Genomic DNA, 25,348 nt, shown 5'->3' with positions numbered 1-25,348 from the left:
GATAGAATCTTCCTACTTGTGATCGATTTCCTGATTTCATCTACTGAGGAGGGGCCATGGCATTCACCCATGTGGTGGACACTCAGTAAACACGTGCAGGGTGTCAGGGCATGGGAGGTGAGCTGAAGGATACTTGGTTTCTGCCACTAGCAGATTGTAAACCCACATATCACTTTCCAAATAGTAACTCAACCTTCAGCAGGCATGGGAAGTTGAAGTTGTTCATAACTAGCCAGGAAACTAAGAAGGATATTGAATGTCTTTCAGCATATTAAGAAACATAAAAAAGAATGAAATACTGCCATTTGCAATGACATGGATGGAGCTAGGGAGAATTATGCTAAGCAAACTAAGTCAGTCCGAGAAAGACACATACCCCATGATTTCGCTCATGTGTGGAATTTAAGAAACAAAACAAATGAACAAAGAAAAGAAAGAGGGAAACAAACAGATTCTTAATTATAGAGAACAAACAGAGTTACCAGAAGGGAAGGGACAGTGGGGAGGGGTGAAACAGGTGAGGGGGATTAAGAGTACAGTTATCATGATGAGCACTGAGTAATGGATAGACTGCCGAACGCTGTATTGTACACCTGAAACTAATACAGCATTGTACATTAATTATACTGGAATTTAAAAAAGAAAGAACTGGGAAGGAAAAAACAGAGCTCTGGATTGTTTTTTGCTTAAAGTAGTAAGAGGAAGCTTTCTTGCATTGAACAATGTGTGATGTGATTTACAAAAATTTTAAACTACCTTTTCTCATGAAAGAAGGAAGTAGAAGAGAGGGAAGGAGAGAGTATAAAGGAAAGAGGGAAAGGTAAGTATGCTTATTTTTCAAGGCCCTTTCGAGGACTAAGGACAATGTGTGTAAAGTACCCAGCACTGTGTTCACACACACTAGGTGCACTAGTAATAGGATCCTCCATGATGATGATCATGTAAAATTGTATGTTCCAGGAATAGTATTTGACTGAAGGCACATCTACACTTATTTAAGAAGTCACATTATAATGACTTTGCTACTCATGAACATACAATGACTTGATTTCACTGACCTCTCTGGAATTACACCCTCCTGGCCATGTAATCCTAGACTCTGCCATTGTTACAGACCTCTCTGCTCACTATCTCCTGTCCTATTGCTTGGACTCCATGCATGTCACATATGTACATTTGGACCTGAGGTTGTGTTTGGGTTATCTTTTGCAGCCTAACTCCTCCAAAACGTAGTGATTTGAAACAACAATCATTTTATTTTCTCTCACAGTTTTTTGGGTTGACTTGATTCAGCTGGGTGGTGCTTATGCTCCGTGGGATGTTGGCTGGAGCTGCAGTCCCCTAGGAGCTTGAATTGTCTGAAATGAAGTTCAAGATCTTATTCACATTGCTGACAGTTGATGCTAGCCATCAGCCAGAAGTTCAGCGGGGCTGTCCACTGGAACACCTACGTGGGACCTCTTTGTGCCCACATGACTCGGGCTTCTAACAGTATGGCGGCTGAGTTCTAAAGGGAGAGTTCCTAGAGGGAGAATCCCAAGAGTGAGCCTTCCAAGAGAAGAGAAGCAGAAACTGTTAGTCTTTTTTTTTTTTTTTTAAGATTTCATTTATTTATTTGAGACAGAGAGAATGAGAGAGAGAGAGCACATGAGAGGGGGGAGGGTCAGAGGGAGAAGCAGGCTCCCTGCCGAGCAGGGAGCCCGATGCGGGACTCGATCCAGGGACTCCAGGATCATGACCTGAGACGAAAGCAGTCGCTTAACCAACTGAGCCACCCAGGCGCCCAGAAACTGTTAGTCTTCTTAAAGGCTTGCCTCACTTATGTTGTATTCTGTAGGTCAAAGCAGTCACAGACCGGCTCAGATTCAAGGGGATGAAGGAATTGACTCCACTCTTGATGCAGGAATGGCATATGCATACAGGGAGAGAAGTTAATGAGTGACCATCTTACTATAGGGTAAATACTACCTTCCTTTAAATTTGTCTTAACTGAGTCTAAGTCTTTTAAAAGGACACTCACAGGCTCGAGGTTCATGCCCTAGAAGTAATACAGGAAAAGGTGGTGAGCTATCATTCACCTAACCATTGGAACTCAGACTGATTTGTCTTGGATCCAGTTGGGTGGCACTAGGACAACACTTGTGTTGGTATATAAACATGACACTAACTAATCTTTTATGAAAGAAAATTGACATCCAGTTCTGTGGGAGAAGGTTTAGGTCTGTGTGTGATGATAGCTAGTGCAGTGATTCTCAGCTGAAGATGATTTGTTCTCCAGGGGGTGTTTGGCAATGTCTAGTGGCGTTTTTGGTCATCACATCTGGGGTGCAGGCCAGTGCTACTGGTATCTGGTGAATAGAAGCCAGATGATAGTAGGCATCCTACATAGGACAGCCATCTCTCACAACAAAGAATTTTCTGGCCCCAAATGTCAGTAGTCCTGAGGCTGAGAAACCCTGAATTGGAGCAGAGCCTTCCTAGATTGCCTTGTTCGTTCATATAGAATGCATTGCTTTTTATACCCTAAGACATCATTTGTGCCTTTCATCTTACAAAGAAATTTTTTATCTATATATTTCCAGATTCAAATTGTGAGATTCTCTAAGGGTTCTCAAAGTCTGCAACTTTTTTTTTCTTAGTTTATTTATTTATTTTTTTAGTAATCTCTACACCCAACGTGGGGCTTGAACTCATAATGCCAAGATCAAGAGTTGCGTGCTTCTTCAACTGAGCCAGCCAGGTGCCCCACTACAACTTCCGTTGACTTTTGTATTTAAATAATTTATATACAGAGACTGGATCAAGGTGGCTGGTAATCCATACATCCCACCTTCTTTCTTTCATCTCAAACTTCAAGAAATTACAAGAAAAAACTGTGTCTGTGTCCTCATTTTCCCTTGCAACTTCCTAGACCCACCTACCATGGCATGCTTTCCTCACCCTCTCAGCTTTGTGAGAGGCTGTCCCTGGTCATCCAGCTTTCCCATCGATGGGCTCTGTCTGCACTGGGTCTCTGGAGAAACAGAGGTTAGGAGTGTGTTCTGGAGTCAGATCGCCTGGGTCCGAATCTGCCACCCACTCACTCTATGACTTTGAGCAAGTTACTTAAATATTCTGGGCCTCCTTTGCAAAATTTGAATACTAGTGGTATGTCATAAGGCACTGTAGTGAGTAGTGAATGAGGAGATGAATGAGGAACAGCTCTTGAATGGTGCCTGGCCCTTTCTAATACCTGATCCGTGGTATGGATCATCCTCGTTGCTGTCAATGCCACTTTCCTCCAAGCTCCGTCCCATCAGCTCCCAGGACTTCTCCCAGGAGGAGTCCCCATCTCTCTGTCCCACTTTTGCTGAGCTGGACAGTGGTCTTTTTTTGGATTGGTGTGTTTTGTTTTGAGTCAATTTCCCAATACCCCAGAGCCGCAGGGTATTTGTAGGGCTGGCTTAGTGTCAGCTTATTTCTAGCTTTTAACCCACATTGCTTCAAAAAGCATTACGTGGCTTTGTGTCCTGGTTTCCTTCTCTGTGAAGTAGAAATAATGCCTTTTTCTTACCTTTTCCCAGGGGTTTCGATTTGCTTTCTTCCTTGTTTTTCTTCTTTGGCTCTGCCTTTATTTCATGCCAACCTGTCAACTTTTGTGTATCCTTAAAGCCACCTTCAGTCCTTGATGGGAAAAGGTACAGGTATAAATAAATAAAGAAGCACATAAATAAAATAAGGAGTAGTTATGAAAGCGCTGGAAGAAGGTCAAAGCATCAAACACACACAAGGCATTTTTAGCCGGAAAGCATTATCTGTGGCGGAGATTGGAAAAATCCACTTTGTCGTTTTGTCGGTCAAACTTAGAAACGTTCAAATCATTGTCAACTTGACTTCATGTGATATTTACAGAAAATAGAATATAAGAAAAATGTGGAGGAGATACATTTGCTTCGGTCCTTTGAAGATCGAAGTTCTGAAATAGGCAGGAGAGCTAAGAATATGCTTTTTAAAACATGTGGCCGCAAGTTCTTAAAGGGAAAAATTAACATAGAGATGACAATAAATCTTGCATCGTCAGGAAGTGTTCACTGCAAAGGTCGCACAAGAAAATGACTACAAAAGGAGTGAAATGTCTTCTCTAAATAGTAATCATGATCCCTGACATTTATCGAGTGTTTACTTGGGCTTATCCCAGTAAGCAAGGGGAGAGAGACTATTTTTATCCGCGTTGACAGTTGAGAAAACTGATGCGTGGCTAGGTTATTTCCCCGAGGCCGTGGTGGAACTAAGCAGCTGATCTCCAGAGCTTAGTCAGCGATCACCACATGCCACATTGCTCCCCAGCTAACCAGGTGCTTCCTTCAAGCCACGGCCTTGTAACGCAGCAGGGCTTCTGGAGGTTACTTCTAATGGTTACACAATCAAATTCCCTGTCATGCCTGCTACAGGCCAGGGCCAGTGCCAAGACAAAGTGAAATGGGTGACATTTTGCTCTGGCTCCCATCTGGCCTGATGACCAGCGCTGGCTGTTCCTTCTCACTGTCCCGGGCTTATTCCTGCCCTCTGCCCATACTCAGTCATACCAAGTCAAGTCTTGAAGGCTTGAAGACATTTGTGCTTTACCGTGGTTTGATTTCAGATCCCTTTGAGAATCTGATAGAGTAAGAAGCTTTCCCCAGGGGAGGGGAGAATGGGCTTCAAGTGTGGCATGTGGTTTCAGGGGAACCCCTAGAAGCCTCGGCTTGGATTTAACATGTAAAGGAATAAAACAAGGATAATAAGAGTAGGTGATGGTGGGCTTGCTATTGGGGTGTTGGGAGCCTGTCTCCTGCCTCAGTTGAAAGATCCTATGCTGGATTAATAAAATTAACGAGAGGGATGCTTGGGTGGCTCAGTCAGTTAAGTGTCTCACTCTTGGTTTTGGCTCAGGTTATGATCTCAGGGTCCTGGGATTGAGCCCTGCATCGGGCTCTGCACTCAACGGGAAGTCTGCTTGAGATTCTCTCTTGTCTCCCTTTGCCCCCCACCTCTCAAATACATAAAAGAATCTTTAAAAAAATAAATTTAAAAAATAAAATTAATGTGAAACATTAGCATAGAGCAAGAAAAAAATAACTAGTTTATACTGTCTCCTTTAGTGTTTTTTATGTAACTGTTCCTGCAGGCTAGTTTTGTTTGCTCAGGGTCTGTAATCTTTCTTTATCTTAGAGCTGATCTGTGGCTGCACAAGAACATGTCAAGCACAGCCTGGGGCACCTGGGTGGCTCAGTCGGTTGGGCGCCCGACTCTTGGGTTCTGCTCAGATAATGATCTCAGGGTCGTGGGATCGAGCCTTGGGCTCTGTGCTCAGTGTGGAGCCTGCATAAGATTCTCTTCTCCCTCTGCCCCTCCCTGCCATGCTCTCTTTCTAAAATAAAGAAATAAAATATTTTTTAAGAAAGAACATGTCAATCATGGCCTCACACAAGGTGTACCCCAAGAATTTCATGGCAGAAGTTATTGTGGTGCAGGTGTCCGTCCGTCTGCCATCCCTGTCACCCAGTCATATGTCCCAGTGCACTTGACACTCTGTGCCTGGCACAGGGACACATGCTGGTGCTCCTAGCGGGAATTTGCGTGAAGAAGCAGGATTTTTTTTTTTTTTAAGATTTTATTTATTTGAGAGAGAAAGAATGAGACAGAGAGAGCATGAGAGGGGGGAGGGTCAGAGGGAGAAGCAGACTCCCCGCCGAGCGGGGAGTCCAATGCTGGACTTGATCCCAGGACTCCAGGATCATGCCCTGAGCCGAAGGCAGTCACTTAACCAACTGAGCCACCCAGGCGCCCAAGAAGCAGGATTTTATTCAGTTTTGCACAAGATGTTTCCCTGTTGACTTTTGGAAAACAAGGTGTTCAAAGGCAGGAGAACAACAAACAACCCAAGAGATTGTACATATTCAAAGACTCCTTGGCAGTTGGTTTGCAGGAAAGAAGACTATGCGCTGGTGCTGGAATAAAGCCCAGGCCCCGCGCAGGGTATCTGGGTGGAGTCCAGGTGGCAGGAACCCAGGCAAGGCTCCAGTTATTAGCTGAGAGAAAAGCAACATCTTACAGCACGAACCCCGAATGCCCTTTTTCCCTCTAAGGAGACAGTATTGTCCCAACATAAGCAAGCTGCACCTTAATGCCTGACTTTTGGTCTACGGGTCATGAAGCTGCAGGGATAGGATGCTGTTTCCCCTTCTTACTCTTCTTTATCGATCAGTGTCCCAAACCCCCTTTTGGATTCTTTAAGAAATTAGGCTTTTCTATAGTAATACATTGTATCACTTTCTTTTTTATGTAATGTCTTTTTATTTTTTTTAAGATTTTATTTATTTACTTGACACAGAGAAATAGAGAGAGAGAGAGAGAGCACAAGCTGGGGGAGGGGCAGAAGGAGAGGGAGAAGCAGGCTCCCTGCCGAGCGGGAAGCCCAATGTGGGGCTTGATCCCAGGACCCCGGGATCATGACCTGAGCCGAAGGCAGATGTTTAACCAACTGAGCCACTCAGGTGCCCCTAATGTCTCTTTAGAAACTGAGATATGATTAACATATAGCATTCTATTAGTTTCAGATGTACAACATAATCAGTATATGTATATATTACAAAATGATCACCACAAGAAGTCTAGTTAACAGCCATTCAGTTCCTTAAAAAAGAGGAAAAGGTAGATTATGTGGGACAGACAACAAAACAGGAATGTAAGTGCTTGAACTCTGCTAAATTTGTGATCAGACACAGGTGGACCTAGCGTGGTAGGACTGATGGCTGGGCCTGGTGACCTCAGTTTCTCTGATGAATTTGGAGAAAGTACAGCCTTTGGGGTTTGAAGGGCTTTAATACATTTTACTTGGTGTCCTTAAGTGTGTTAAAGAACTTCCCCGAGCCTCAGTTTTTTCATCTGTTTTATGGGGATAATAATACTTCCCCAATGGAGTTGGGCACACAAAGGTGTCACAGATGACAGTCCCACCCCACAGTTTAAACTCTTCAGGCATCAGGCTCAATGGTCCGTAATGAATACACTTATGGATTGTATCTTCTTCCTCCCCGCTGAACATGAGAACATTTGCCTGTCTCTTTTTCTGCCATTCATATGTCCCATCCCTTATGATGGTTAAGGAGCACTGACCATTTCCTGTATTAGTGTGAGGAAGCAGATTCTCTGCAATAGATGCTGGGGCCCATTTCCACTCCTACCAGTCAGGCATGCAGTTTTGATAAGCAGCTTCCCAGGTGCTGAAGGAATTAGGTTTAGGCCGAAAAGAAACCAAATAGTAATCTCAACAGAAAGGGCACAGAGGCCCATGGTGTTGTCCCAGGGACCGCTGAGGTTCCTGGCATCTGCTTCTGACCATGGACAGGGAGATTCAGCATCTCCATGTCACTGCAGAATGATGGGAGAGTTGGTTTTCCTAGCCACCTGGCCTGCCCATGATCTGCTGCTCAGACAAGGTCCCAGCATTCCTTATTACATTCCGTGTTTGTGATTTGGTGCGCCCAGGGGGTTTGAACTGAGGGACCTGTGGTGGGGGAAGGTGCAGAGTGGTGATTGTGATGGTTGCCACACATTGTTTCTTTCTGTTGCAAGACTTGCTTTTGGTGTCTGAGAGTAAGTGGTCTTGTAACCATTACCTGTAATCTTCTGCCTTGAGTTCTCGTATTTGCTCATGGACACACTGGCTTAGGAACCAATGGGCTCGCAGCTGTGTGTCACGACATCGCCCCCTGCTTTCAGCTAGAGCCCCACAGCGCCGTGCCAGTCCTCAGCCAGCCTTGTCTCAAGTCCCTCTCCTGTGCGGGGCCGAGGGCAGCTCTTGGCCACATTTGATTGTGCTTGAATTGTGACTCAAAACTGGCACAGTGATATCATTGGTTTTTAAAAAAAAGATTAAAATCCACAAATATAATAGAAACTCCTAACTTCCGAAAATATTTCTGAAAATAATATCCATTTTTCTCTCTCTCTCTATAAAACACTGCATTATTCAAAGCCGTTTCATAAGTTAGAGTCCTATTTCTGTGGAATGTTCCCAATTTGGCAAGTCAAATGCCCTAGAATTATTTTAACATTGCTGGAAAAGAGGCACCCCTTAGACTTCCCTTTTGAGGATGTAGCCTTTCTTTGTCAGGCTTCAGGACTCATGCTCCCTAGAGGCCATTAGGGAATGAAGAGAATAAATCCAAACCATATCTTTCTTCTTGTCTTTGTGGGGAGGCCTCCACTTTGATATACGTATGATAGTTATGATACTTGTGAGGAAGGCAATAGTCATCCTTTTAAAAGAAAAAGCTGGGAAAATAAGTGGTACAGAAGGCACAAAATGAAACATACAAGTCTGGTGTCTCCTCAGTGCTTCCTAGAGGTAATTGTAAATACCTTTTGTGTATCTTTCCAGATATTTCCCATGCAACATTTCTGAGCATAAATATCTGTATAGCTATACATATACATACATACATATACACGTATGTTGTACACACAGTGTGCATATCTCTTCTTTAGAAATACCAATGGGATTCTATTGGACATACCATTTTCTATCTTACTTTTTTCACTTAATGCTGTATCAGGGCATCTTGCCATGTTAGTACATGCAGATCTCATATTTTTAGTGGCTACGTACTATTCCGTTGTGTGGTTTGACCATAATTTATTTAACGTGATGTCTGTTGATGGATGCTGAGGTTGTTCACACTATTTTCCTCTCACAAATAATCTTGTAGTGGACTTCCTCATATCTGTCTTACCCAGTGCATTTGGTGAATGCCTGTTCTCATTAGTCGTATCATACCTTAAGAACTATATTGCTGCATTTTAGATACAGGTTTCCTGTGCTATCCATAAGTAGAGTGTTCCTATGAAAGCTTTCGTAAAATGCAATAAAATGAAGAAGCAGTTACCATTAATTTATATGGAAAAATTTTTGAACATTCCCAGATTCCAAAAATAACCTCTTTTAAGCTTTCCTGACACCTTAGGACACACCTTGCTAACAGATGCATGGAATAAATTGAGGTAAAACACAGAGGCCCACAGACACAGTTCAAAGTTATGGTGGCTTGATGCAGAGATGCTGAGTGTAGGTCCCAGGAAGGAGCTTGGCAGGGCTGCTCTCACTTCTCAGGTACGAGCTGCCTCTCTAAGGGTTTGCTGCATAACGACCAGCGGATGCTATTTTTTTTTTTTTTTTTTTTTTAATTCATGAGAGACAGAGCGAGAGAGAAAGGCAGAGGGAGAAGCAGGCTCCCAAGGAGCAGGGAGCCCGATGCGGGACTCGATCCCAGGACCCTGAGATTATGACCTGAGCCGAAGGCAGATGCTTAACCATCTGAGCCACCCAGGCGCCCTAGCGGATGCTATTTTAATATTTTAACTGGCTGAGCCACCCAGGTGCCCCTAGCAGAGAATATTTAAAATGAAGCCTTCAATAGTCACAGAAGATCTCCTTAAAAACGTACAAAAAACATATTTACAGATAGTGGAAGTGTTATAAAAGCCAGTTTAGTGAGGTTAATCTTATTATTTGCTAGGAATTATTTCATGGTAAAATATTTGTTTTGGAACACCAAATTAATACACCACAGGAATTAAGGGGGTGGCACTTTTTAACGAGTTGCCATAGCGGCCGATAAAGAGCTGTGGTACATATATCATGAGAACGTACTTCCAGAGGTGGAGCTAAAACAGAATAATTTCTCATACGAGGAGGTGAGAAATGTTGGGGGTGGATTTTTCTTTCTAAAACTGTGTTCATAAGTGATTACAATGACAGCTTTTAAAAAGTCATTATAGAACCAGATGCATGCCTAATAGAAGGGATCTGAATGTTCATGTTTGCACAAGAATAGACAACCCATTTCAATGAATTTAATGAATACTAACCCAATTTAATGAATGCTAACTGTTTAGAGTTCATCTAAATGGCATGAACAGATATGGCTCTCAAGTAGATCCTTAGATTTAGATTGATCCGCTCTGAATTCGCAGTTAAATCCCTCTTTCCCTTTATAGGCACATCCATGCAGTCAGGTGTCTGATTAGCAGTGTCCATGGTCTTGCATGAGGTGGGTCTCCAGTTCCCCACCTCAGCTTGCTCCTGGGTGGAGTGCCATTCTACCACCAAGAATGACTCAGTGCAGTTGGCCCTCGGCATCTAGCTACAGCCCCGGACAGGTTTTCTTCTAACTACCACTATCTCATGATAACTGCATCCATCCTCCCTCGTTTGTGTAGATAACTCAACCAGTGTTTCTCAACCAGGGGCAATTTTGCCCTCCTCACCCTAGGGACATTTGTCAAAGTTTGGATACATTTTTGGTTCCCTTTCTCTTCTTCCTTCTCCCTCTCCTCCTCTCCCGCCTTCTCCCTCCTCTCCTTCTTCTTTCTTGGGGACCAACATAGATGGGCCCACTTTCTGTTTTGTCAAGGAAAGACCTTAAAAACAGCTTATACCACTGACTCCACAAATCTACTCTTCATTTCGTAAAAGAAAGCCTATTTTAATATGTAAAATAGAAAGAGGGAGGACCTAATCCCCAAATAAAGATCAGCCTTCTGTGGTTGCTAGTTTTCTCGGTTGGCCATGGACTGGTGAGAATTTCATCATGGCCTACCATGAGTCTAGAGGCCAGTACCTGGGACACTTTGATGGACATAGTGCATAAAGCACTCCTTCCGCTGCCCTGGTGCTTAAGGGGCAACTGGAAAATGGTAGTAGGATGATTAATAACCTACTGCTTAGAGATGATGCTGCCTGAAATTTAAGAGCCCTTTCTTCCATTTCTAAAAATTCTGGTATCTTTGAACAAGTGAATGGGTGGCCTCTTATAAGACAGCAAGGCTATTCTTTTCTGTGGATTACATTTCCTTTGGTGGAGAGATTTTCGTGAAGTTTGTGGATGATATTTTTAGTAGATTATAAGCTTCAAGCTCAGTGACGTTGTCTGTCTCTCTGCCTTTCAGGGTAAATGGTTACACTGATGAGAGGCAAGGTTGCCATATGCATCACACTGAGTTCTTTTTGGTTTTCTCCTTACTGTATTGGGTTGTTTGCCTGAACTCCTGATGACTGGATTCTTTAAAATGTAGTGGATGTTGTTTGTTCTTCCATTCAAGAAATGATTAATGAGCATGATAATGTGCTTGACACTGGGGAGACATGGTGAACGAAATAGGTGAAGACCTTGCCTTCAAGGAGCTTTAATTCTGGTTACTGCGGTCATGGCTAGAGGGGGTACAGAAGGGGTACAGAGACAACAAAACAAAAAATTAAATAATATATCAGCTGGTGCTATGGAAGAAGGGAATGCAATATAAGAGATGGTGTGATTTAAACACCATGGCCAGGAAAGGCCTCTCTGAGAAGTGACATGTGAATAGAGTCTAGAAGAATTTTAGTATTAATGGAGTAAATTAATAGATTTTTCTTTTGCTTGTAAACTTAATCATGTGATAAAGAGCTTCTGTACTTTTCTATGGACGGGAGAAAATGCAAATATTATAAAAGAGCAGCAGGAAGGGCGCCTGGGTGGCTCAGTTGGTTAAGCGACTGCCTTCGGCTCAGGTCATGATCCTGGAGTCCCAGGATCGAGTCCCGCATCGGGCTTCCTGCTCGGCAGGGAGCCTGCTTCTCCCTCTGACCCTCCCCCCTCTCATGTGCTCTCTGTCTCTCTCATTCTCTCTCTCAAATAAATAAATAAAATCTTTAAAAAAAAAAAAAAAGAGCAGCAGGAAGAAGAATCATGTATTTACAGCACTATTTCCTCAAATGATAAAGGCAAAGAGAAACAAACAAAAAGAACTGAGTTAAGTGGTTGTTTTGTATATCAAGAAATGAGCCAGCTTTTCTCAAAACACCTATTACTGCCTCTCTTCCATGGCATCCTGAGTATTGATCCAGAAAGCATCTGTAAAGGTGTTAAATATTTATAAACACTGGAAAAAGGAAATCTCATCTGTGAAATTGTATGGGACCCAAGAATCTTGAAGAAAAGTACTGAGCACTCAGTGGTGGTTTATTTAGGAATAGCTGTATTTTTTGTGTTAAATGTTCCTGAATTTAAAATGCTTCTGAGCTCAGCCCTATGGAATGAAGTCTTTAACGTAATTCCAAAGTCAAAAAAAGATTAATGAGTTTGTCTACTTTTAGCTAAATGTTTAACTTTTGAGTCTGAAATCGATAACATCTTTTTAAATAGAGTCTACATTTCCAAGATTACTTTTTTTAATGGCACACACCACCAGGGTCCCGGAAACAGACATCAAGAACTAGCTCTAGGGATGCCTGGGTGGCTTATCACTTAAGCATCTGCCATCTGTTCAGGTCATGATCTCAGGGTCCTGGGATCGGGTCCTGCATCAGGCTCTCTGCTCAGTGGGGAGCCTGCTTCTCCATCTGCCTCTCCCTCTCTCTTTGACAAATAAATAAATAAAATCTTTAAAAAAAAAAAGAACTAGCTCTAATGAGTTGTATGGTGACAGATAGGAGCTACATTTGTGGTGAGCATAGCATAAGGTAGAGAGTTCTGGAATCATTATGTTGTACACCTGAAACTCATGTAACATTGTGTGTCAACTATACTTCAAAAAAAAAAAAAAAAAAAGAATTAGCTCCAACATTCTTTTTTACCACTCACGCTCCTTGGGGTTTTCTGTGATTCTGGAATCCATTCGTCTCTGAGAGCGAGTGGGCCTGGTGGGGCATCGGGCTGCTTTCTCTGTGTTGTGACTGTTCTAAATGAGCCTCTTCAGCCTTGGTTCTCAGCCTTAGCTGCACATTGGTATCACCTGGAGGGGGCTTTAATGATACTGATACCTGGGATCTACCTCTAGAAGCTCTGATTTAATGGGTAAGGAGGGCAGCCTGGGGATCAGAATTTTTTAAAAGCTCCTTAGGTGGTTCTAATATGCAGCCAAGCTTAAAAACCGCTGCCTTAGGGGGTGCCTGGGTGGCTCAGTCGTTAAGTATCTGCCTTCGGCTCAGGTCATGATTCCAGGGTCCCGGGATCAAGCCCCGCATCGGGCTCCCGGCTCGGCGGGGAGCCTGCTTCTCCCTCTGACCCTCTTCCCTCTCATGCTATCTCTCATTCTCTCTCTCTCAAATAAATAAAATCTTTAAAAAAAAAAAAAACCCGCTGCCTTAGGGCAGTGCTTTTCAAGAGGAAATGTGTGTATCAGTCCGGGAGGGAGCTGGTGAAAGTGCAGATTCTAACTCCGTAGAGTATGCCGTGGAAAGACCAGTGATAGCTCAGTAAGATGGAGGTTGGCAGAGGTTGGCAGACTAAGGCCTGTGGACCAAATCTGACCCAAGGCCTGATTTTGTACAGCTTTCTGGCCCTTTACAGGAAAAGTTTGCCAACGCCTGCTCTAGAAGGACTCTTTTTTTTTTTTTTAAGATATTATTTATTTATTTGAGAGAGAGAGAATGAGAGAGAGCAAGCACATGAGATGGGGGAGGGTCAGAGGGAGAAGCAGACTCTCCGCTGAGCAGGGACCCTGATGTGGGACTCGATCCAGGGACTCCAGGATCATGACCTGAGCCGAAGGCAGTCGCTTAACCAACTGAGCCACCCAGGCGCCCTAGAAGGACTCTTTATAAAGCCCCCTGTAACCACTGAAAATCCTTCTTAGTATTATCCCCCTTTATGGGACCCATGGGCTGCTTTTCTTCCTGTACGGAATTTGCTTTTATGTAACAGTAATGGTATAACTGGTAGATTACTTGCTAGTGGACTTGATCCTTTCAAGGCTTGTTTCTAAGCTTGTTGGGGAGATTTTAGGGCAGCCTTTACTCTATAGCTAGTTTAGGTTCCTACCAAGGTGTGACCTTTCTGGGTCTGTCCTGAATACCCCAGCTGTTCAACAAGGGCGCTCCACTTCAACCGTCAGAACATGCGTGCCTCCCAGCCCTGTGGGGCTTCTGAGAGGTGTCCAGCTCCCAGCTCCCCTGGCTTTGCCTGGCTTTATGGACTTCTGTCTTAAATATGCACAGGTTAGTATTCAGTGAAACTCTAAAGAATAAACTCTATGCTGATTTCTGGAGTTTTCTCTCTATGCAACTCCCTCCTCTGCAGGACTTGGCTTCCTAAATTTCAGGTACCTCAAATTCCAGTCTCTGTGCCCTGCTTGGATTCTCCCTCCTGGCACTGTGGGCCAGAAGCTGCCTCCAGGCAGAAAGCGGGGGCAGTCGTAGGCACATCTTACTTGTTTCCCCTCTCTCTCCTAAACGTCCTGTGTTCAGTATCTGGAAGCAGTGGTTTTGTCCAGCTTTCTAGCTGTTCACAGCAGAAGGGCAGGTCTGGCGCCAGCTACTCTGTCCTTGCTGGAGGCTATTTACTTAGATCTTTTTTTCTTCGAATATTTTCCTGTTGTAAGTAAAGGCAGGGGTCCTGTCACCATTTTATAGGTTAGATGACACAGAGTTGCCAAGAGTGAGTTAAGAGGCTTGCAATCACATACTGAGATGGTAGGATGGCACGATCCTGGATCACGTGACCTGACCCTGCCTCACGAAACTAGATCCCACCGGCAGACCCAAGCACACCGGCGGGTTTACGTAACTGGCAGAGACAAAAGCAGTAGAAAAAAGAAGAGAAGAAGGGGTAAAACAGGACGGTGTAGAAGAATGGGGGGAGGGGAAAGCTCTTCAGCTGTGTATCAGGAGAGACACAGAGACCCCAAGAATTGCATCAGATATCACTCCCTGTCACCCATGATAATGTAGAGATAATACCCGCCATGACTCCACCCTGACCATTGTGCCGAGAGCTTTCAAGTATACTGTCTCATTTAATCTTCATTTTCTACCTAAAGAAGACACTATTATCCCTATTTTACAGAGTAGGAAGTGGGGGCTCAGAAAGGCAAACTTATCTGCCCGGAGACAGCTGATACTGTAGCAATGCTGAGATCTGAACCCAGATCCGAAGACTCCAAAGCTAATGCTCTTCCTCAGAGGCCGCCTTTCCCTGACTCGTTGTTGACTTGCCTGATCTTTTTCCCCCTTCCATCTCATTCCACTCCTTTAAGAGTACATTTATTTCCTCTGACTTTATTTAAACTAATACATGCTAATTGGAGGAGATGTTGAACATACAGAATATTAGAAGGAAACAAAATCATCTCTACTCTTACCCTTATACATTATTTCCAATCCCAGACTTTGCTTATGAACTGTAATGCTCACCTGTGTAACTGCTTGGCCCTCAGCAGATAAAGTACCCAGTGAATGCTTGTCGCTTTCAGGTACCACAGGAACTACGTAGAATATTTAAAACATCACGTAACTTGCTAAGAAAGTCACAACTTTGTGTTTCTATATAAAGAACACTGGATTCCAGTGGATTCACCAGGAGGGCTTGATAATCTTTTTTTAAGTGCTTCAGGTATGTATCTGCTGTGTTAAGTTTCGTGGTCCTCACAGCTCTTGGCTCTGTGCTATACCCATAGCCCCTCAACAGATACCCTTTGACTGATTGATCGATTGATTGATAGGCCCTCAGAGATGGAAAGTAAATTCAGATATTGAGTGAGCACCTACTGTGTGCCAGGCACTGCGTTTGTTCCTGGGAATAAAGTGTGAGCTGGATACGTACTTACCTCTAGCGATAGAGAATCCAAGAAATCAGCGTCTGAAATGTTCAGATTAGAAGACATTCTCCCTCAGTGGTATTTTTACTAGGCAAGCTTGGAATTGTTTGTCATGGGTAGGCTTAAAAAAGAAGAGCTGTGAAAGATCAGGCTAAGTTCATAAAATCAAGAAGGGAAAATGTTACCTGAGGCTGGCATTCAGTGATCGCTTAGCCAGCTGCCGTACTATCTCACAGGGGAAGGGTTTTATTTATGTCTCTTTTGGTCTCATCTTCTTTTCTTCTCCAGGTTTGATGTATAAGCGTTAGCTGGGGCCTTTGATTTACAGTGTTCTAGAGAAAGAGACCGGGGATGACAAAGCCAGCCAGGCGTACCTAAAAGCCCTTGTGTTGTCCTAGATCCGGAGCGGGCTGAGAGCCACATGGAGGATTTCAGCAGGTGCTCAGAGAGAGCCTGCTGGGAAGGCAGCTCCCCTAAAGCCTCGTGAAATAAAGAACTTTCCAGTCCTTCTCTGAAATATACAATTTGCTTGGATATTGGATGTTATGACAGCAATCTGTAGTCCTTTGAAGAATCTTTTACTATTTGAGTTCAGTCAACTGAGAAAATTTTTTAAAAATTTGGATCCATCAATTATATGTATTAAATAAAGAGCTTTAAAAATTATGTGAAAGTCTGTGACCAGGATGCCTGGGTGCTCAGTCAGTTAAGTGTCTGCCTTCGGCTCAGGTCATGGTCCCAGGATGCTAGGATTGAGTCCCGCATCGGGCACCTTGCTCAGTGGGAAGCCTGCTTCTCCCTCTGCCTGCCACTCCTCCTGCTTGTGCTCTAGCTCTCTGACAAATAAATAAATAAAATCTTTAAAAAAAAAAAAAGAAAGAAAGTCTGTGACCAACATTTTTTAACCTCTAAAATATAGTTTAGTAAAACTAGAGTTACTGTTATAACAGACTGGATATTGAGGGAGAGGGAGTTATTTATTGGGAGTAATAAATTACCCCAAAACTCAGTGGCTTAAAACAACAAACATTAATTATCTCACAGTTTCTGGAGACAGAAGTCTGGGGGTGGCTCAGCTGGAGGGTTCTGGTTCACGGTCTCTCACGAGGTTGCAATCAAGCTACAGCCACGACTGGAGCCGGAGAATCTGCTTCCCAGAAGATTCACTCATGTGACTCGTTTAATTCTCCACATGGGCCTCTCCACAGGGCTGCTGAGTGTCCTCAAGACAGGGCGGTTGACTTCTGCCCGAGTGAGGAGACAGAGTTGGAGGGCGAGGAGGTTCAAAACAGAAGCCACAGTGCCTTTCATAACCTGATCTTAGAAGTGACAGACATCACTTCTGCCTGTTCTCTGGGTCACACAGACCAACCGTGCTACAGCCCGGAAGGAGACTACACAGGAGTGTGAACATCAGGAGAGGGGGATCTCTGGGGGCCATCATGGAGGCTGGCTACCACATGGGCTATTGGCCATGCAAAATTTCCTTTAAAAGTCTATGATGTTGGCTCAGGGGCATTGATATTTACTGCTTCCATTGTTTATCTTCTTGAGATGTAAAAGTGAAAACCCAGAGCTGTGGGGCTGTGCATGTGTGTGTGTGTATGTGTGTCCTTAAGTCTCAGCAATGAGGCCAATTGTGTAATTCCTTGTCATATCATAGGGCCAGAGAGCTGAGTTTTGGGGTAATTTATTACTCCCAATAAATAACTCCCTGTCCCTCAATATCCAGTCTGTTATAACAATAACTCTAGTTTTACTAAACTATATTTTAGAGGTTAAAAAATGTTGGTCACAGACTTTCTTTTTTTTTTTTTAAACACCTGAGAGGCAGGGTTTGCTTGCCAAGACTTTTGAGTGTGGCTGAATAAATCTCAACCCGAATAAGACCAGTGATCCAGTACAAAGGAAAAGCCCCATCTGTTTTGTTCACCGAAGGGGGCACTGACCAGGCTTAAGTTGTGGGAAATCTGAAGAGGGAACCTTTTTTCAGTGGAACATTCTGGGAACCCTTCTAGTTCTTATTTTCCAAAAAGGGACGCAAAGGGATCCAGTGCCATCTTGCTCGTGGAGGCCCTCCCTTATTCTCCCCCATAGCAGACCTGGGGTCTGGTCTCGAGCAAGTCACATGCTTGCTCTGGATGGTAGATTCCTTAACAGTAACAGAGCAGTTGGACTAGAAGGAAAGGTAATGGGTACAGCACCTCCTGGCTAAGTCGTGCTGCAACTGGTATTGTTCCAGCTATTGTTCCACTGGAGAATTACCTGCGCATTAAAACGTGAAAGCTACTGGTTCCCAAATGGCATTTTATTTCAACCCTCCAATGAGCCAGTCCTGTGGCACGCACGTGAAGGTACCTGACAATAGCAGTTTCTCCAGTAACAGGTAGTCAGACGGAATTACCAGAGTCTCCCAGACATACTGAGCAGCGTGCAAGTGATTTGCTTATTTTGCATCCATGCTGCTTTTCCCAAAGGCTTATGGTTATTATGAGGATAGTAGGTTTTCATTGTAAGTATAGAAAAGCTTAAAGAAGAAAGCTTAGGAAGAAGAACCTCTGGAAGAAGAAGGGTGGAAAAAAGTTGGGATGGTGCTCAAATATATCTAATGACTTATTGTCTTATAACTTCACATTTGTTAACTCTGGTTGGCGGGTATATGGAGGTTTGCTATAGTCGCTTTTGTATGTTTCCTACCTATTTTAATATTTCAGATATTTTTGATATAATTTTTTAAATTTAAATTCAGTTAATTAACACATAATGTATTATTGGTTTCAGAAGTACAGGTCTGTGATTCATCAGTCTTATATGATACCCAGTGCTCATTACATCACATGCCCTCCCCAATGTCCATCACCCAGTTACCCCATCCCCTCACTCCCCTCCCCTCCAGCAACCCTCAGTTTGTTTCCTGAGATTAAGAGTCTCTTATGGTTTATCTCCCTCTCTGGTCTTGTTTCCTTTTTCTCTCTCTGCTTCTATGATCTCTGCCTCTATGTTTCTTAAATTCCACATATCAGTGAGGTCATATGATAATTGTCTTTTTCTGAATGACTTACTTCGCTTAGCATAATACCCTCTGGTTCCATCCACGTCGCTGCAAATGGCAAGATTTCATTTTTTGATGGCTGCATAATATTCAGTTGTGTGTGTATATATATACACACACACACACCACATCTTCTTTATCCATTCATCCGTTGATGGACATCTGGGCTCTTTCCATCGTTTGGCAGTTGTGGACTATTTCATATATTTTTAAGAAGCAGCGCTGAGAACACAGTCTCCTTTTTAAAACCAGGAGGTAATCATTAATCATTGTTCCCATTTTTGTGATTTACTTGTAGCTTTTTATTGTTAACCAAAGAAGGATCACACTCTCTGTATAATTGTGCATGCACCTTTTTCCCCTCTGTAGAATAGCGCCCTAGAAGCGGAATTAACTGCATCAAAGGGCATGCACATCTCCAAATTTGTTAGATGACTACTGATAACATTTCAAAAGGCTGTGCCAAAAGTGCCCCCCATCCTGGCCAACACAGGTAAAAAATAACTCATTTGCATTTCACTTGCTTATTAATAAGGTTGAGCATCATCCTGTAGAATTTTATTAGACATCTTTATTTATTCTCCTGTAAATGGCCTGTCCGTATCGTTGGACCTTTTTTTATTGGGTTATTTGCTTTTCTAAAGAATTATACCCTCTGGGGGCGCCTGGGTGGCTCAGTTGTTAAGCGTCTGCCTTCAGCTCAGGTCATGATCCCAGGGTCCTGGGATCGAGCCCCACATCAGGCTCCCTGCTCGGCAGGAAGCCTGCTTCTCCCTCTCCCACTCCCCCTGCTTGTGTTCCCTTTCTCTCTGTCTCTCTCTCTCTGTCAAATAAATAAATAAAATCTTTAAAAAAAAAAAAGAATTATACCCTCTATCCAGATTCTCCCATTGTAAACATTTTGCCACATTTGCTTCATCATTCTCTGTATATTATTATTTTCTCTTAATCATTTGAGAGTAAGTATAGACATGATGCTCTATTACCCATAAATACTTTAGTGCAGTGTGTATTTCCTAAAAAACAGGGTTGCTTTCTTATATAAGTACAGTGCAATTATGAAAATTGGGAAAATGAACATTTATACAGAACTATTATCTAAGCTACAGACCCAATTCCATTTTTGCCAACTGTCTCAATTTTCTGTAAACATTATACTGTGAGCCTTTTAAAAATAGCATTTAAATTCAAAAATATCTTTTTTAAAACTAATGATGTAATGTATGGTGATTAACGTAACATAATAAAATAAAATAAATAAAATAAAATAAAATAAAATAAATAAAATAAATAAATATATATTTTTTTAAGTAGGCATGAAGCCCAACACAGGGCTTGAACTCATGACCCTGAGATCAAGACCTGAGCTGAGATCAAGAATTGTACACTTAACTCACTGAGCCACGCAGGTGCCCCCAAAATATCATTTTTAATGGCTGAAAAACATTCCATTATACAGCCATGCCATAATTTATTAACCGTGTTTTGCTGACCATCACTAATATTTTTACTCTTACAGATAATGCCACTATGAACATAACTGTCCCACGTGTTTTGTGTTGGGCCCTGCTTCACGCACACTGGAACTGGCAACTCTGAGAAGATGCATGTTTAGGATGTGTATTGAGGGGCACCTGGCTCAAATGGTTTTTTGTTTGTTTTAAAGTTTTTACTTATTTATTTGACAGAGAGAGAAAGCAAGAGAGCACAAGCAGGGGGAGCAGCAGAGAGAGGGAGAGCAGTCTCTCCGCTGAGCTGGGAGCCTGACTCAGAGCCAACCCAGGCGCCCCCAGAACTTTTTTATCTTCCCAAACTGAAACTCTGTACCCATCAGACACTCACTCCCCACTCCCCTTGCCCCGTCCCCAGCAACCACCATTCTATTTTCTGCCTCTGTGGGTGAATGCAATGTTTTCATATTATTGGCCATTCACATTTCTTTACCTATCAATTCTTTGTAAATGTCCTCAGCCTGTATTTCCTATTGGGGCATTAGTATTTTTCTCATGGAGTGGGAAGAGTTTACTAGGAAAACTGAGAGTGAATGGATCAAGGATTTTTAGTTTTTTAAGTGTTGTTAAAAGATTGGTGGGTTTTTTCTGCCTGGTCTTGATTCCTGAGAGATTTGCCTACATTTGACCCTCCTGGCTGCTAAGCCTGCGTTTCCCAACTGTTTTCTCTCCTTAGAAATGGGCCTGGTTTTTTTTTTTTTTTTTTTTTTTTACAGCTTTGTTGAAGAATAATTGACAAATAAAATTGTATGTCTTTAAAGTGTACAACGTGATTTGATTATATATGGTGAAATAATTACCAAGATCAAAATAATTAACATCCATCACGTTGCATAATTAACTGTGTGTGTGCACATGTGGTGAGAAGGCTTAAGGTCAAAAAATGCCTCAGGCTCAGGGTTCTTACACAGCTAAAGAGCCAAGACAGTAAAGAACAAAACTAATAAATCAACAACATTAATTTAATGTTACACATTATTTTGTTTTGCTGCAACTAAGTCGCAGCTCACAACATGAACATCACCCTGCAGTGACAATATGTAAATAAATAATTTTGGAAAAAAGAGAGAGAGAAAGGGAGAAGGGAAGAAAAAGAGGTGGCTCAGCAGTCCTTGGGTTGGCAGCTGGGCTGCCCAGTGAGCTTTGGCACCACACTGGTCCAGCTTGAGGCTGCTTGTTGCCGGGGTCTAGAGGAAACCAGGTTGTTTCTACTACCTCTTCTAAGGATCACCCTCTGAGCCCCAAATCTTGCTTTTGCTTCTTATTTTACTGGGAAATTCAAACAACAGAAAAAGAACTTTGTCACTGCGGGCTGCCTGCCCCTGTCCCCAGAGGCCCCCATCTGTTAGAGTGGGTATGTTATCTCTGCTCCTATTTAAAGCCGGTCCCTCCTAAGGTAGGCGGTCCCACCTCCTCTCCGGGTCACGGTCACATGCCTCATACTTCCACTTACCTCCTCTTTCCTGCATATTGATTTTACCCTCTCGACTGGCTTATCTTAGCCACCTAAAACAGGCTGTAATATCCCTCATCTTAAAAAAAAAGAAGTCCTCCCTTGACCCCATATTGCTCTTCGGCTCCTGCCCCACGTTTCTGTTCCTTTTTACAGCAAAGGGCTGTGAAAGACATGTCTAATTTGTCTCTACTCACTCTCTCCATTCTTCCCTTCTCATTTTCTCCAACCCACCCCAGCCAGGCCTGTGCCTCTCCTCCCACCCACCCCTCCACTCACCCCCACCTCCCCTGCCCCACATACAGTCCGGCACTGGGCTTCTGGATTAGTCCTGGTCCACACTTGACAGCTAAGGAGGCTGGCAAATGCAGCCTAGCTGTGTGCTCAAGAGAAGGGGAAATCAGATTGGGGGGGGGGGACAGGTAGAGCAAGGTGAAGGGGAAAATGAGAACTATTTCGGAGTCACTCCTTGCATAGAATGGAGCGGGATGTGAATGGACCATCTCCTCCCTGTGAACCTTAACTGAAGAATTTTAAGAACCACAGGCGGGGGCGCCTGGGTGGCTCAGTTGGTTAAGCATCTGCCTTCGGCTCAGGTCATGATCCCAGGGTCCAGGGATGGAGCAGGGAGCCTGCTTCTCCCTGTCTCTGCTGCTCGCCCTGCTTGTGCTCTCTGTCAAATAAGTAAAATCTTTAATAATAATTAAAAAAAAAAGAGCTCCCGGTGGCTCTGAACAGCATAGCCCCGCCCACAGGAGCAGGGCTGTGCTCTGTATAGTCGGATCCCCGAGGAAGAGACCAGAAGAGGTGCTCTCAGCAACAGGTTTCCCAATCTTGACTTTAGAAGATGAAGCTTGCTTTTTGTTTTTCATGTAAAGAATTGGATTCTTTGTGATGTCCGTAAACGTTGCCATTCTTTTTTTTTAAAGATTTTATTTATTTATTCATGAGAGACAGAGAAGAGAGGCAGAGGCAGAGGGAGAAGCAGACTGCCCGCTGAGCAGGGACCACGACCTGAGCCTAAGGCAGATGCCCAACCATCTGAGCCACCCAGGCGCCCAAACGTTGTTATTCTATATTTCTGTCTAGGAAGGCAATTTTCTATATCATTTTTTTGGTTTTGTTTTTTATAAACAGCTTGAATCCTATCACATGAAAGATCTGCAAGTATCCATTTGTTCACCAAGCAGAACACACAGATATTTTACTTTACAACTTGTGCCGAAGATGGTGGTACACCTGGTTCATTCGGTGTCACGAAGGTTGCATGTTTAAGGGGGAAATGTGTCCAGTATCCAGGAGCAATTTTCTGATGAACTCCCCAGTTCTCTGCAATGTGGACTGAAGCTTGCGTCCTTCCAATTTTATTTGAAGATCCTAAAATTTAGATTGTCTTTTCCAAACCCTAATGTTCAGACGGCATTTTTCAAACCTAAAATTGGGGGTCCATTCCTGTGGCCTGTATCTTGATCTTCACAGTCATCAGAGGCCTTAGCTTCTTTTCCCAAACCACTGGGTGGCTTAGCGTCATGTAAACGGGGGAGTAAGTCTCCCTTGTGGGGTCTTTGAGGATGATTCCAACATAGCCACAGAAATTACAGAGGCATATGAAATGAGAGGATCCATTATACTCACAGGGCCTAGAGGAGGGAGGCCACCTGGGAGGAGCACCCAGGGAGCAGACTGAACCAAGCAGGTGGGGAGCCGAGAGTATGCACCCATGGGCAAGTGCCTTTTTGGCGATCAGGGTGGGCTAGTCAAGCAAAGGCGGGAGATTTTATTGGTGTGTTTGAGTGTCACTCAGTCACAGTCGAGGGCGGGGGTGGGGGTGGGGCGAAGAAGAGGAACTGTAGCAGGGACCAGCCTTATTGAGCTGGTGGGTATCTATCTCGCTGCTAGGGCGGATGCTCACAGCCTGTGTGTGGGGATGTTGAGGCATCAGAAAAATGGGAAGTTTCAAAACCTGGCAATACACTTAGCTAAGCCACATCCTTTCCAAAGTACTTCATCAAATCTCTCCTTCTGCTCTACCCAAAAGAGAGGGTGCACTCCTTTAAAACAAATGAGCAGGGGTGCCTGGGTGGCTCAGTCGGTTAAGCATCTGCCTTCAGCTCAGGTCATGATCCCACGGTCCTGGGATCAAGCTCTGCATCGGGCTCTCTGCTCAGAGGGGAGCCTGCTTCTCCCTCTCCCTCTGCTGCTCCCCCCTGCTTGTGCTCTCTGTCAAATAAATAAATAAAATCTTTAAAAAATAAAAATAAATAAATAAATAAAACAAATGAGCAGTCTGAACCTGAAAGGATAAATATTTTCAGTAGTGTCAGCTTTTCTTGGCTCCTGTTGTATGAACGTATGGAACATCACTGATGAACAAGTGTCATCTGCCTGCTACCTCCCCAGCGTCCCCCCACCCCCACTTGCATGGAAAAGCTGAGCGTCCGCATAATCACAGCCACCAGCCCCAGATGTTGAGTGAAGGACTGTAGAAATGGACCATTTTGTGCAGCCCTGTCTTTACTGTGCGTGGGACCCAGCAAGAGGATGTTCCGCAAGAACAGAGGAAGGCAGAGGCCGGTCAACACAGTCGTAGCGATTATTGAACCCAGGCCCCCGGCCGACGTTTGTACGAGCTTGTTATTGGATTCATCATTACAGCCTCGGCTGGGCTGGCATGCTTGGCAGCCCACGGTGCAAATGAAAAATAGATGAGTCTGACTCAGGGAGCATGTCCTCTCCTCCCTTTCTCCTGAAGGAAAGGAAAGCAATTGCCGTGGAAGCTATTTCTGATATTAATAGGAACAGGATGGCCTGGCTCTGTTGGCCAAAGGAAGGCAGCCTGAGTTAAGATGGTGAGGTGCCATTTAGAACAAGTAAGGGGAGGAACGCGCTATCGTTCCCTGTCCCTGGTGCTCCTCGTTTTCCCGAGCACTGTTGTTTTCACGATCTTATCTGCTGCAAGAGACCTTACACAAACATCACTGATTGATATTTCCCTTATGGTGTCAGTTTTCATCTCGAGAACTGGTTATTACGAACCTGCGCACTTGAGAAGCATGGTTTGCATTTTCTGGACCTTGAGGGGTTGTGATTTAAGCACCATCGGAGGGAGCCCTGGGCTTTTCTTTATCGTCAGTGGGTGTGAACTTGGCAGCAGGTTATTGTCTTGTGCTGTTCAAGGTTCTCTTTTGTTGGTATGTGCTCAAACCATTCATGATTTTCAGATGGCAACAAAATGTCATTAAACTCTCTATGATCGAAGCTCCTACAGGAAGAATTATTTAGCTTTATCAATTCTCTGTGACCATAACCCTCCTTTTCCCATATTGAAATAATTACTTATGTATGTTTTTTGGTAATGTGAGGTTTCTTAGGATCATAGCTGTGGTTTATAACACAAATGACTATAATTTATTTGGATACGGTCTTTTTGTTTCCTTCGGGATTTCTGCCATTCAGATATCTGTACAGGATTCTGCACTGTCACCGAGGCAGGGTTTGTGGAGGGTAGCAAGACTTTCTTCAAGTAGCTTTACTTCAGCGATCTGCTCAGATGGCTGTCCCAAGAATGTCATCACCAGTGCCTTCCTCCTGCAAGATCTTGAATTCTGAAGTCCCTTTCTTTGCCCCAGCCAGAGTGGTCATTCTAGCACAGAGGCTGAGAACATTATTTTGATACTAGACCTCCCTGGGTTTGAATCTAAGCTTCCCCACTTACTAGCTTAGGACCTTGAGCAA

The 25,348-nt window shown here is 43.6% G+C and overlaps 1 protein-coding gene and 2 long non-coding RNA genes across 9 annotated transcripts in view; 2 read left to right on the top strand and 1 right to left on the bottom strand.

Annotated features, from left to right (window-relative positions):
• SHLD1 (shieldin complex subunit 1) overlaps positions 1-25,348 on the top strand; it is an 88,955-nt gene that overhangs the window by 35,953 nt on the left and 27,654 nt on the right. The window lies entirely within an intron of this gene.
• LOC123851573 (uncharacterized) lies at positions 1,564-24,958 on the bottom strand. 3 transcript variants are annotated; one of them, XR_010405787.1, is made up of 6 exons: positions 24,650-24,958; positions 18,660-18,887; positions 15,783-15,929; positions 3,554-3,663; positions 2,922-3,013; positions 1,564-1,893 (listed from the first exon to the last, which is right to left on the bottom strand). It is a non-coding gene; the product is annotated as an uncharacterized LOC123851573 (long non-coding RNA). The 3 variants fall into 3 exon arrangements; XR_008506922.1 differs by lacking the exons at positions 18,660-18,887; positions 24,650-24,958 and adding an exon at positions 16,640-16,779 and having other exon boundaries at positions 1,576-1,893; XR_006792643.3 differs by lacking the exons at positions 15,783-15,929; positions 18,660-18,887; positions 24,650-24,958 and adding an exon at positions 3,768-4,448 and having other exon boundaries at positions 1,576-1,893.
• On the top strand, positions 18,672-23,892 carry LOC135361790 (uncharacterized). The gene is made up of 2 exons (XR_010405788.1): positions 18,672-19,142; positions 22,751-23,892. It is a non-coding gene; the product is annotated as an uncharacterized LOC135361790 (long non-coding RNA).

Source organism: Mirounga angustirostris, unplaced genomic scaffold (genome assembly GCF_029215605.1).
Source record: "Mirounga angustirostris isolate CCGP_5_RB_7025 unplaced genomic scaffold, mMirAng1.0.hap1 SCAF_10, whole genome shotgun sequence".
Classification (NCBI taxonomy): Eukaryota; Metazoa; Chordata; class Mammalia; order Carnivora; family Phocidae; genus Mirounga; species Mirounga angustirostris.
The sequence above is the reverse complement of the archived record's forward strand: the minus strand, read 5'-3'. Positions and strand labels throughout refer to the sequence as shown.